Raw genomic sequence first — 11,143 nt, forward strand, 5'->3', positions numbered from 1 at the left:
ATCAAAGACCAACATCAAATTATTAGTCCTTCTTAAGTACGTAAGGATATTTTTAACAGCAATTCAATGTTCTTTATCTGAAATCGCCTGATATCTACTCGTGATACTCATGGCAAGTGCAATATCAGGGTGTGTACATAACATGACATACATGAGTCTCCCTATTGTCAAAGCATAAGGGATCTTACTCATGTGCTAGATCTCCTCAGGCGTGTCAGGGTACATCTTCTTGGAGAGATAAATGTCATGTCTAAGGGGTAAAAGACCCCTCTTGGAGTTTTTCATGCTGAACCTCTTCAGCAGCTCCTCTATGTATATTTTTTGTGAGAGTCCTATCATTCTCTTAGATCTATCTCTATAGACCTTTATACCAAGAATGTAGGAAGCTTCTCTGAGGTCTTTCATGGTGAACTCTTTCGACAACCATACTTTGATCGACCTGACATGAAAATATCATTCTCAATTAGGAGGATATCATCCACATACAATACAAGAAATGTGACAGTACTCCTACTGACTTTTTTGTACACACATAGCTCCTCCTCATTTTTGATGAAATCAAATATTTTGATTATATCATTGAAGTGAGTGTTCCAACTCTGAGATGCTTGCTTGAGTCTATATATGGACTTTTGTAGCTTGCAGACTTTGTGATCACTATCACTAGTTGTGCAACCCAGAGATTGCTCCATATAGATATCTTTCTCAAGATATCCATTTAAGAAGGCAGTTTTCACATCCATCTATCAAATTTCATAATCATGAAATGCTGCTATCGCAAGCAGGGTACGAATGAATTTCAGTATGGCTATGGGTGAAAATATTTCATGATAGTCAATGCCTTCACGTTGACTAGAACCTTTCGCAACTAGCTTTGCCTTATATGTCTCTACCTTACCATCTGACCCAATTTTTTTTTTATAAATTCATTTACACCCAATAGGTACAATATCTTCAGGTAGATCTACTAAAGACCAAATTTGATTGGAATGCATAGAGTCAATTTCTGACTTCATCGCTTTCATCCATTTTTTGGAGTCTATATCTAACATTGCCTTATTATAGATTTTTAGATCATTCCTAATATCTTTATCTCTCTTAAGGAATGCTTCCTCTAAATTTTTTATAAAAATATGTAAGTACCTTTCAGGAGGATGGGAGACTCTACTTGATCTATGAGATGGAGGAGGGATCACATCTACTGGCTCATTATTGGGCTTAGATTCTTGGACTCGATACTCTTCAGAGACTTTCTCTTCGAGCTCAATCTTTCTCCTACTGCTTTCATCTTAGATAAACTTCTTTTTCAAGAAGACGGCATTACTGCTCACAATCACATTGTGATCCTCAGGAAGATAGTGTAGAAACCAGATCTAGGGTTTCAGGGTTAGATCTTGAAACTTTTTCAAGATCATACAGCGGAAGACTAAAATAAATCAAAATTTATTTTTTAAAATCAAAAAATCTCTAGATCTAAGATCTTATTACATGATTATTACATAGCATTAAATCAGAAATTAAAATATATATAAATATAGTATGAACTACATGTTGATCATATCAACATGTTTCTATACTAGCTACATCTAATGTATGTATTAAACAATAGATCAGATCTATTACCTTGCAAGTTAGATATTCTAACCTTATTGATCTGGGCTTGAGGATAATGTTGCAATCCGCACACGCGTCCGGCCTCTAGGAGTCATCCACACGAGCCCACGAATCTCGATCAGAAGTCCTGCTTCAGGAAATCAGCACAGTATGCTAGTACTGCGCTGATCCTTCTTTGATGGTTGATCAGGTGCCTCCTTCTTTTTGATTTGGACTCTTCCAAAGATGGAAAGTAAAAGGAGGAGTTTTAGATCTGAGACACTCTCAGAAAACTCAAGATGGAGGGAGGAAAGATATGAAAACAAAAACCCAAGAAGAAGACCCTCTTCTTCTTCACGTTTTTCTCTCTAGACACCCAAACTTGCATCTTTTATATCTCCACGACCCAAAGGTATTTCTCTCTAATTTTTGGATGGAACAAAGGAATCTCAAATCTCTAATTTCTTCTAAAATTTTATGAAGAAACTTGTCTTATATAGAGAGATATGATAGAGTCCTTGTCTAGGTCAAACACCTAGTCAAGGCTTATCCAAACATGGCAAGTTAAGGGACGCCCAACTCTTGAGCACCTCCTTCATATTTTCATGTATGGATCAATAGAAAAGGGTGCACAATGTATACCCTAAAATCCATGAAAATTTCAAAAAAAATTTCGATAAATTCGGTGCAAAATTGAAAGAGTTTTGGATTTCTAAAACTCTATCTCATAGAATTCGAAATCCAAACTTATTCCTTTTAGATTTGATCCAAACCACCTTCCATGTAAGAAAGAAGAGAGGAGACCTTTTGTAAACGTGGGAGAGATCTGAGAGAGGGCTTTTGTCGCATAAAATAAGTGGAGATTGGCGTTGAATAAGAGAGAGGGCGTGGAGAAGGCTTATGTGGTGCAAGGTGGAATCCTAGTCTTACTAGGATTCTGTCTTATGACTTGTTTTAATTTGGTTTTCCAAACCAAATCAAATCAAAATTAGATCAACCCAATTAAAATAAGTCTTAACCCAATTAAGAACTTAATTTAATCAGATTAAATTAGATTTAAATCTGATTTAATTTTTTAATCAAATTAGAAATTAGATTGACCCAAGTCCTAGTTGAACTAGGACTAGTTTTTTCTTGCACTTGGCTTATCCAATAAACCAATTGGACTTGATCCAATCAAGGCCAAAATAAATCTAATTAAATTATATTTAATTAAACTTAATCTCAGCCCATTGACTTAATCAAATTAAGCCAATTAGCAATCGAATTGCTAATCGATCCTCCTGCAACACTTGCACTGGGTTAAATGTCAATCGTATTGATCATTTAACCCTAGAATGATTCTTAATCGTTGATCAACCATCTGATCAGATCATGAACTCTAATGTGTGTGACCTCATAGGTCCAAACCTAAGCCGGTAGCATAGAAACAAATTTCTATACCAATCGAAGTGACCATCTAGCAATGGTACCCGACGACCGGATAGGTCGAATGTGTAGAACAACATCCTTAGAACCCATGCGGATATAGTTTTCATATAATTCATCCCCTTGACCAAAATGATCATAGGACACTCCAGAGCTTAACTGTCAACTCTGATCAGGTTGTCCACATTGTATTTCAAAATATCAAATCCATCTGATGGATTACCCTGGCCAAGGTTTTGCTAAATTGAAATACAGTGACTCATTCTTCTCCAACTCTTGGAGTGGTCAATCCCATCTCGATCACACTCTGACTTCACAATACTTGACTGTGCCCAGAAGCCTTCCATCCCTGAATTAAAAATTTAGTTAGTCCAGTACCAAAGCACAGTGAGTTGCTTGCAAGTCACTGAGGTGATCTCAGGTCTAAGGGACACTTATACCTATATCCCATCAGAGATATTCTCGATAGTAGAATACTCTGAAGTTGGTCACGTTCCATGATGATGTACCCTTACATCTCATCTGTATGCCATACCAGTGTCTCCACACTCCTTGGTTAAGAGGACAACCAACCCATATGGCCTACAGCGACCTATGCTCGATAGAAGCTGTCGTCCTTATTAACAGCCTATCATTTGGTCGTGAACAGTTTTAAGGACTAATCGATAAATCCTCTCTTTATCGAACTTAAATAGTCCTAAGGACTTCATCATAACAACGGAGTTCATTAGAAGATGAAAGCTTATGATGAAAATGCCAAATATATTTTATTTATTAACAAATCAATTACAATACTTGGTTTCTCAACCGTCAACAGCTTGATGATTGGCTTTTTGGGACACATTTCCCAACAACTCCCACTTGTCCTAAAGCCACTCGGCATAGTATCTAATACCCATCTTTGACTTGTGGTTGTCGAACTCCTTTATTGCCAGGGCTTTAGTGAAGGGGTTGGCTAGGTTCTCCTTTCCGTCGATCTTCTGAAGGTCGACGTCACCTCGATCCACGATCTCTCGGACCAGGTGGAAGCAGCGCAAGATGTGCTTCGTCCGCTGATGTGCTTTGGGTTCCTTCACCTGAGCTATAGCACCAGTGCTGTCACAGTAGAGCAGGACTGGACCATCGAGGGAGGGTGCTACTTCGAGCTCAGTGATGGATTTTCTCAGCCACACAGCTTCCTTTGCAGCATCCGATGCTGCGATGTACTCCGCTTCACAAACAGAGTCCGCCACAGTATGCTGCTTGGAACTCTTCCAGCAGATGGCTCCATCATTCAAAGTAAAGATATAACCTGACACGCTCCTACTGTTATCATGGTCAGATTGAAAGCTAGAGTCGTGAACCCCACAAGTTTCAGATCTGACTTGCCATAAACCAACCATTGGTCCTTAGTATTCTCAAATATTTAAGGATGGCTTAAAACACTTTCCAGTGATTCTCTCCAGGATCAGATTGGTATCTACTCACTACTCCTAGTGAGTATGCCACATCTGGTCTTGTACATGTCATGGCATACATGATAGATCCCACGGCTGAAGCATATGGGACTCTACTCATACACTCTCTCTCTTCAGGAGTGTCGGACAATCCTTCTTAGAGAGAGAAATTCCTTGGCCTATCGGTAGATAGCCCTTCTTGGAATTCTCCATGCTGAACCTCTTCAACACAGTGTCTATGTACATGGACTGGGATAACCCAAGCATCCTTTTAGATCTATCCATATAGATCTTTATCCCTAGGATGTAAGATGCTTCACCCAAGTCCTTCATGGAGAACTGTGATGACAACCAAACTTTTATTCCCTGCAGTGCGGGGATGTCATTCCCGATTAAGAGAATGTCATCCACGTACAAGACAAGGAATACCACAACTGGACCATTTGCCCATTTATAGATGCAGGGCTCTTCTCCATTCTTAATGAAGCCATACGTTTTGATCACCTTATCAAAACGCATTTCTAACTCCGAGAAGCTTGCTTCAGTCCATAAATGGATCTCTGAAGCTTGCACACCTTGGACTCATCTGTGGATGTAAATCCCTCAGGTTGTATCATATACACCTCTTCGGTCAGCTCTCCATTCAGGAAAGCTATCTTTACATCCATCTGTTAGATCTCATAATCCAGATGGACAGCTATTGCAAGCATTATCTAAAAGGATTTGAGCATTGCCACAGGGGAGAACATCTCGTGATAGTCAATATCATAATATTGACGATATCTCTTGGCAACCAGACGGGCTTTATTGGTCTCCACCTTTCCGTCTACGCCCTCTTTTTTTTGAAGATCCATTTACACCCAATGGGTTTAACCCTTTCAGATGGGTCAACCAATATCCATACATCGTTGACTTCATGGACTCCATTTCAGATTTCATAGTTTCAAACCATTTCTCGAAATCAAGTCTCTACATTGCATCCATATAGGTGATCGGATCCTCATTGTTCTCATCGAGTTCGATGGGATCACCATTTCGGACCAAGAAACTGTAGTATCTATCCGACTGATGCGGTACTCTACCAGATTACCTTAATGGTGCAGGTACATTGGGCTTCGGATCTGATCTAATCAAATTCGACTCAGGTTCAGCTATTGGTGTCGGTTCTTCTACCTGTTGAATTTCATCAAGTTCAACCTTAGAGGCAATGGTTCCTTCACCAAGGAACTTCTTTTCTAAAAAGATTGCCTTAAGGCTAACGAATACCTTTTGTTCATCAGCATAGTAGAAAAAATATCTTTTGGTCTCTTTGGGATACCCTATGAATGTGCATTTATCAGATCTAGGTCCAAGTTAATATGTAACTAACCATTTGACATCGGTCGGGCACCCCCAGACCCTAAGGTGTGAAAGTACTGGCTTACGCCCTGTCCATATCTCATATGGAGTCTTAATTACAGACTTACTTGGAACCCTATTTCATAGATAACAGGCCGATTCGAGTGCATATCCCCAGAAGGATATTGGAAAGCTGGCAAAACACATCATGGATCGGACCATGTCTAACAGAGTCTGATTTCTCCTTTCAGACATACCATTATGCTGTGGTGTTCCTGGAGGAGTCCATTAGGAGAGAATCCCATTCTCTCCTAGATATGTGAGAAACTCACTAGAAAGATATTCTCCTCCTCGATCAGATCGAAGAGTTTTAATACTCTTCCCAGTTTATTTTTCTACTTCACTTCGGAATCGTTTGAACATTTCAAATGAATCCGACTTATGTTTTATCAGATAGACATATCCATATCGGGATAGGTCATCCGTGAAAGTTATGAAGTAAAAATATCCACCTCTAGCACTGGTGCTCATGGGCCCGCATACATTAGTATGTACTAGGCCCAAGAGCTCAGTAGCTCTCTCACCTTTTTCAGTAAAAGTGACTTGGTCATTTTACCAAGAAGACAGGACTCACAGGTTGGAAGTGATTCACAATCACTAACTTCGAGGATTCCCTCTTGAGTCAACCTGTTTATTATGTTCTTGTTTATATGACCTAGCCTACAGTGCCATAAGTAGATATCTGACACACTATCTAATCTAGGGTGCTTGCCAGTAGAATAGACTCTTATCAGGCTTGACCTTTTTGGTCTGGCTCTGCACTGATGTCCTAGCCTGAACTTGCACCTTCTTTACTTTCTTCTTCTTGTTCTTCTTCCCTTTCTTAAAAGGTCGAGAACTAGAAGACGAACCTCCCACTAAATTCACCGACTCCTTGTGAAGTTGGTGATCCTTCTCAAAGTTCTGAAGCAACCCCAGTAACCCGTGGTAGTTCTCTTCAGGCTTTGTCATTCTATAATGAGTGAGGAATGGGAGATAAGACTTGGGCAGCGAGTTCAGTATTGCATCTTTCCCAAGCTGCTCATGCAAGGAAAAGTCGAGCTTTCTCAATCATTCCATCAGCTCGATCATGTACAATACATGATCAGTGACAGAGGCACCATCCCGCATTTTGGCGTTGAAGATGGCACAACTAGTCTTGTGCCTCTCCACGTCATCGGGTGTGCCAAAGGCATCCTCCAACACTTGAAGCTTGTCCTTTGGCTGAGCCATCTCGAATCTGTGACTGAACTCGTCGCTCATGATAGCCAGCATGATACAGCGCACCGTGGTCCGATCACTGAGCCACTTCTGGTAAGTGTCTCTGATTGTTCCACGTGCATTGACAGCTGGCTCCTCAGGTGCAGGATCTATTATCACATATAGGACCGTTCATGCTCCAGGACTATCTTCAACTTTCGGTACCAGCTACCGAAGTTGGGTCCCACCAACTTATCATTGTCCAACAATGATCGGAGCGATAGGGAAGTGGCCATATTTGCACAAAGGAGAACCATAACCTAATTAGTAATTGATTCATTAAACTTAAAGATTTGGACTTTAATCAAAAGGTTTCTCTCACTATTTTATTCGAATTGGTAGCCTCTACCTCCAATTCGAGGAATTATCCTAATTCCTTAGCGGGTACTAGAATCCACTTAGACTGCACACAAGCCCAACTTTGGTTGGCCAACCCATGTACATCTAAGGGTAGGTTCATAACCAATTGTTTCTCTAAATAATTTCTAGTAATTTTAATTTTGCCCCAGAAACCTAATCAGTAGGCTTTGGCCTCCACTGTAAGGATCCAGTTAGGTCCAACCATTAACATGATCATACTTGGTGTATCTAACCAACGAATGATTAAGCCCAACTTTGGTTGGCTCACCTAACCACCATTAGAGAGACACTTCCAAGTCGTCATATGATGAATGATAATTCTATTAGTCAACAAGCACCAGGCCTTTGGGTCTGCAATGATTATTGAGTTAATGGACTCATTATCAAACACCTTAATGGGAGGCTATGACTCAGTTATCTCCATAACTTTATCATTTTAAGGACCTAATAATTTTAGAGAATTTAAATAATATAGAGGATGAAGTCAGATAAACCAGCTTATCATGATCCTCCCACTGGCTTCACCAAGTCAGCTTAAGGGAGACCAGGGCTGGTCTAGGAGCACCTAAATCAGTCACACTGATTTACCTAGCTGACATGGGTCAGCTCAAATAGTCAAGTGATCCGATCAAAACATAATTTCACCAAGAGCCCAGGTAAGTTCGATCAGTGGGAGGGTCTGCCAAAGCTTGCCTTAGACACCATCAGAAATGGTCAGATAAGCGGGCTCCCAATTAAAAACCACCGGTCTGGTTTACCTTAGACACCAACTGGTTTAATTAGTTTCGATTAGATCAACCTAACAGTTCATGCTAGACCGCTTAGCCAAGAATCAAGTCCATTTGGTTCTCGTTAAAGACATGGACTTGACCAACTACAACTATTGTAATTGATCTAGAGAATCTTTGACCTAATCTAAGACAACAATTGATTAGATTTAGTCAATTCTCTAATTAAGTCCATCTTTAATCTAACCATAGGTCTAACCAAATTAATGGACCTAATTCCCACTAACCCATTAACCCAATGTGTTATGATTTGTGTCTTAGGTTCTTCAATTCACAATCCTAGAACCTAATCAAACAACTTCTTAATTCTTAATTAAGTTTTGGGCTGAGGGTTGGGTTTGGCTTTTCAAAAAATAATTTTCATATTTGTAAAATAATTTTACAATATTATTCTACCAACCATATTGCATGTTTGATTCATAATCAAGATGCAAGTGAAATAAACATGAAACTACTTTAGATCTAATCTAAACAGGTTCATGTAATTGAAACAATTTCAACTTTAAACAATTTCTTTGCACAAAAATTATTAACAAAAAGATTTTATTTCAGATTTAAACATCTTTTAAATCTAATAAATCATAAATTTAATCTAGATCATATCTAATAAATTTATGATTAAAGATAGATCTACACAAACTAGGACAACCTTTGCACTGTAAGGGGTAAACCTTACAGCAGGACAACCTTGCAGTTTGTGATTGATCTAAAATTTTAATTTCAGATTTAATAATCAGATTATAAATTAGATCTAATCTAAAAAATAATCTAAGCATGTATAAATAATCATGTAATAAAGAACCTGGGCTCTGATACCAATTGTAGGAACCATGTAATAAAGAACCTAGGCTCTGATACCAATTGTAGGAACCAGATCTAGGGTTTCAGGATTAGATCTTGAAACTTTTTCAAGATCATACAGCGGAAGACTAAAATAAATCAAAATTTATTTTTTAAAATCAGAAAATCCTAGATCTAAGATCCTATTACATGATTATTACATAGCATTAAATCAAAAATTAAAATATATATAAATATAGTATGAACTACATGTTGATCATATCAACATGTTTCTATACTAGCTACATCTAATGTATGTATTAAACAATAGATCAGATCTATTACCTTGCAAGTTAGATGTTCTAACCTTGTTGATCTGGACTTGAGGATGATGTTGCAAGCCGCACACGCATCCGGCCTCTAGGAGTCATCCACACGAGCCCACGAATCTCGATCAGAAGTCCTGCTTCAGGAAATCAGGTGCCTCCTTCGATGGTTGATCAGGTGCCTCCTTCTTCTTGATTTGGACTCTTCCAAAGATGGAAAGTAAAAGGAGGAGTTTCAGATCTGAGACACTCTCAGGAAACTCAAGATGGAGGGAGGAAAGATATGAAAACAAAAACCCAAGAAGAAGACCCTCTTCTTCTTCACATTTTTCTCTCTAGATATCCAAACTTGCATCTTTTATATCTCCATGACCCAAAAGTATTTCTCTCTAATTTTTGGACAGAACAAAGCTCTCTCAAATCTCTAATTTCTCCTAAAATTTCACAAAGAAACTCTTCTTATATAGAGAGATATGATAGAGTCCTTGTCTAGGTCAAACACCTAGTCAAGGCTTATCCAAACATGGCAAGTTAAGGGAGCCCAACTCTTGAGCACCTCCTTCATATTTTGTGTATGGATCAATAGAAAAGGGTGTACAATATATACCCTAAAATCCACAAAAATTCCAAAAAAAATTTAGATAAATTCGGTGCAAAATTGAAAGAGTTTTGGATTTCTAAAACTCTATCTCATAGAATTCGAAATCCAAACTTATTCCTTTTAGATTTGATCCAAACCACCTTCCATGTAAGAAAGAAGAGAGGAGACCTTTTGTGAACGTGGGAGAGATCTGAGAGAGGGCTTTGTCCATTAAAATAAGTGGAGATTGGCGTTGAATAAGAGAGAGGACGTGGAGAAGGCTTATGTGGTGCAAGGTGGAATCCTAGTCTTACTAGGATTCTGTCTTATGACTTGTTTTAATTTGGTTTCCCAAACCAAATCAAATTAAAATTAGATCAACCCAATTAAAATAGGTCTTAACCCAATTAAGAACCTAATTAATCAGATTAAATTAGATTTAAATCTGATTTAATTTTCTAATCAAATTAGAAATTAGATTGACCCAAGTCCTAGTTGAACTAGGACTAATTTTTCCTTGCACTTGGCTTATCCAATAAATCAATTGGACTTGATCCAATCAAGGCCAAAATAAATCTAATTAAATTATATTTAATTAGACTTAATCTCAGCCCATTGGCTTAATCAAATTAAGTCAATTAGCAATCGAATTGCTAATCGATCCTCCTGCAACACTTGCACTGGGTTAAATGTCAATCGTATTGATCATTTAACCCTAGAACAATTCTTAATCGTTGATCAACCATCTGATCAGATCATGAACTCTAATGTGTGTGATCTCATAGGTCCGAACCTAAGTCGTAGCATAGGAACAAATTCCTATACCAATCGAAGTGACCATCTAGCAATGGTACCCGACGATCGGATAGGTCGAATGTGTAGAACAACATCCTTAGAACCCATGCGGATATAGTTTTCATATAATTCATCCCTTGACCAAAATGATCATAGGACACCCCAGAGTTTAACTGTCAACTCTGATCAGGTTGTCCACATTGTATTTCAAAATATCAATCCATCTGATGGATTACCCTGGCCAAGTTTTGCTAAATTGAAATACAGTGACTCATTCTTCTCCAACTCTTGGAGTGGTCAATCCCATCTCGATCACACTCTGACTTCATAAGTACTTGACTGTGCCCAGAAGCCTTCCATCTCTGAATTAAAAATTCAGTTAGTCCAGTACCAAAGCACAGTGAGTTGCTTGCAAGTCCA

The sequence above is a fragment of the Elaeis guineensis genome, unplaced genomic scaffold (genome assembly GCF_000442705.2).
Source record: "Elaeis guineensis isolate ETL-2024a unplaced genomic scaffold, EG11 Super_Scaffold_1000033, whole genome shotgun sequence".
NCBI lineage: Eukaryota > Viridiplantae > Streptophyta > Magnoliopsida > Arecales > Arecaceae > Elaeis > Elaeis guineensis.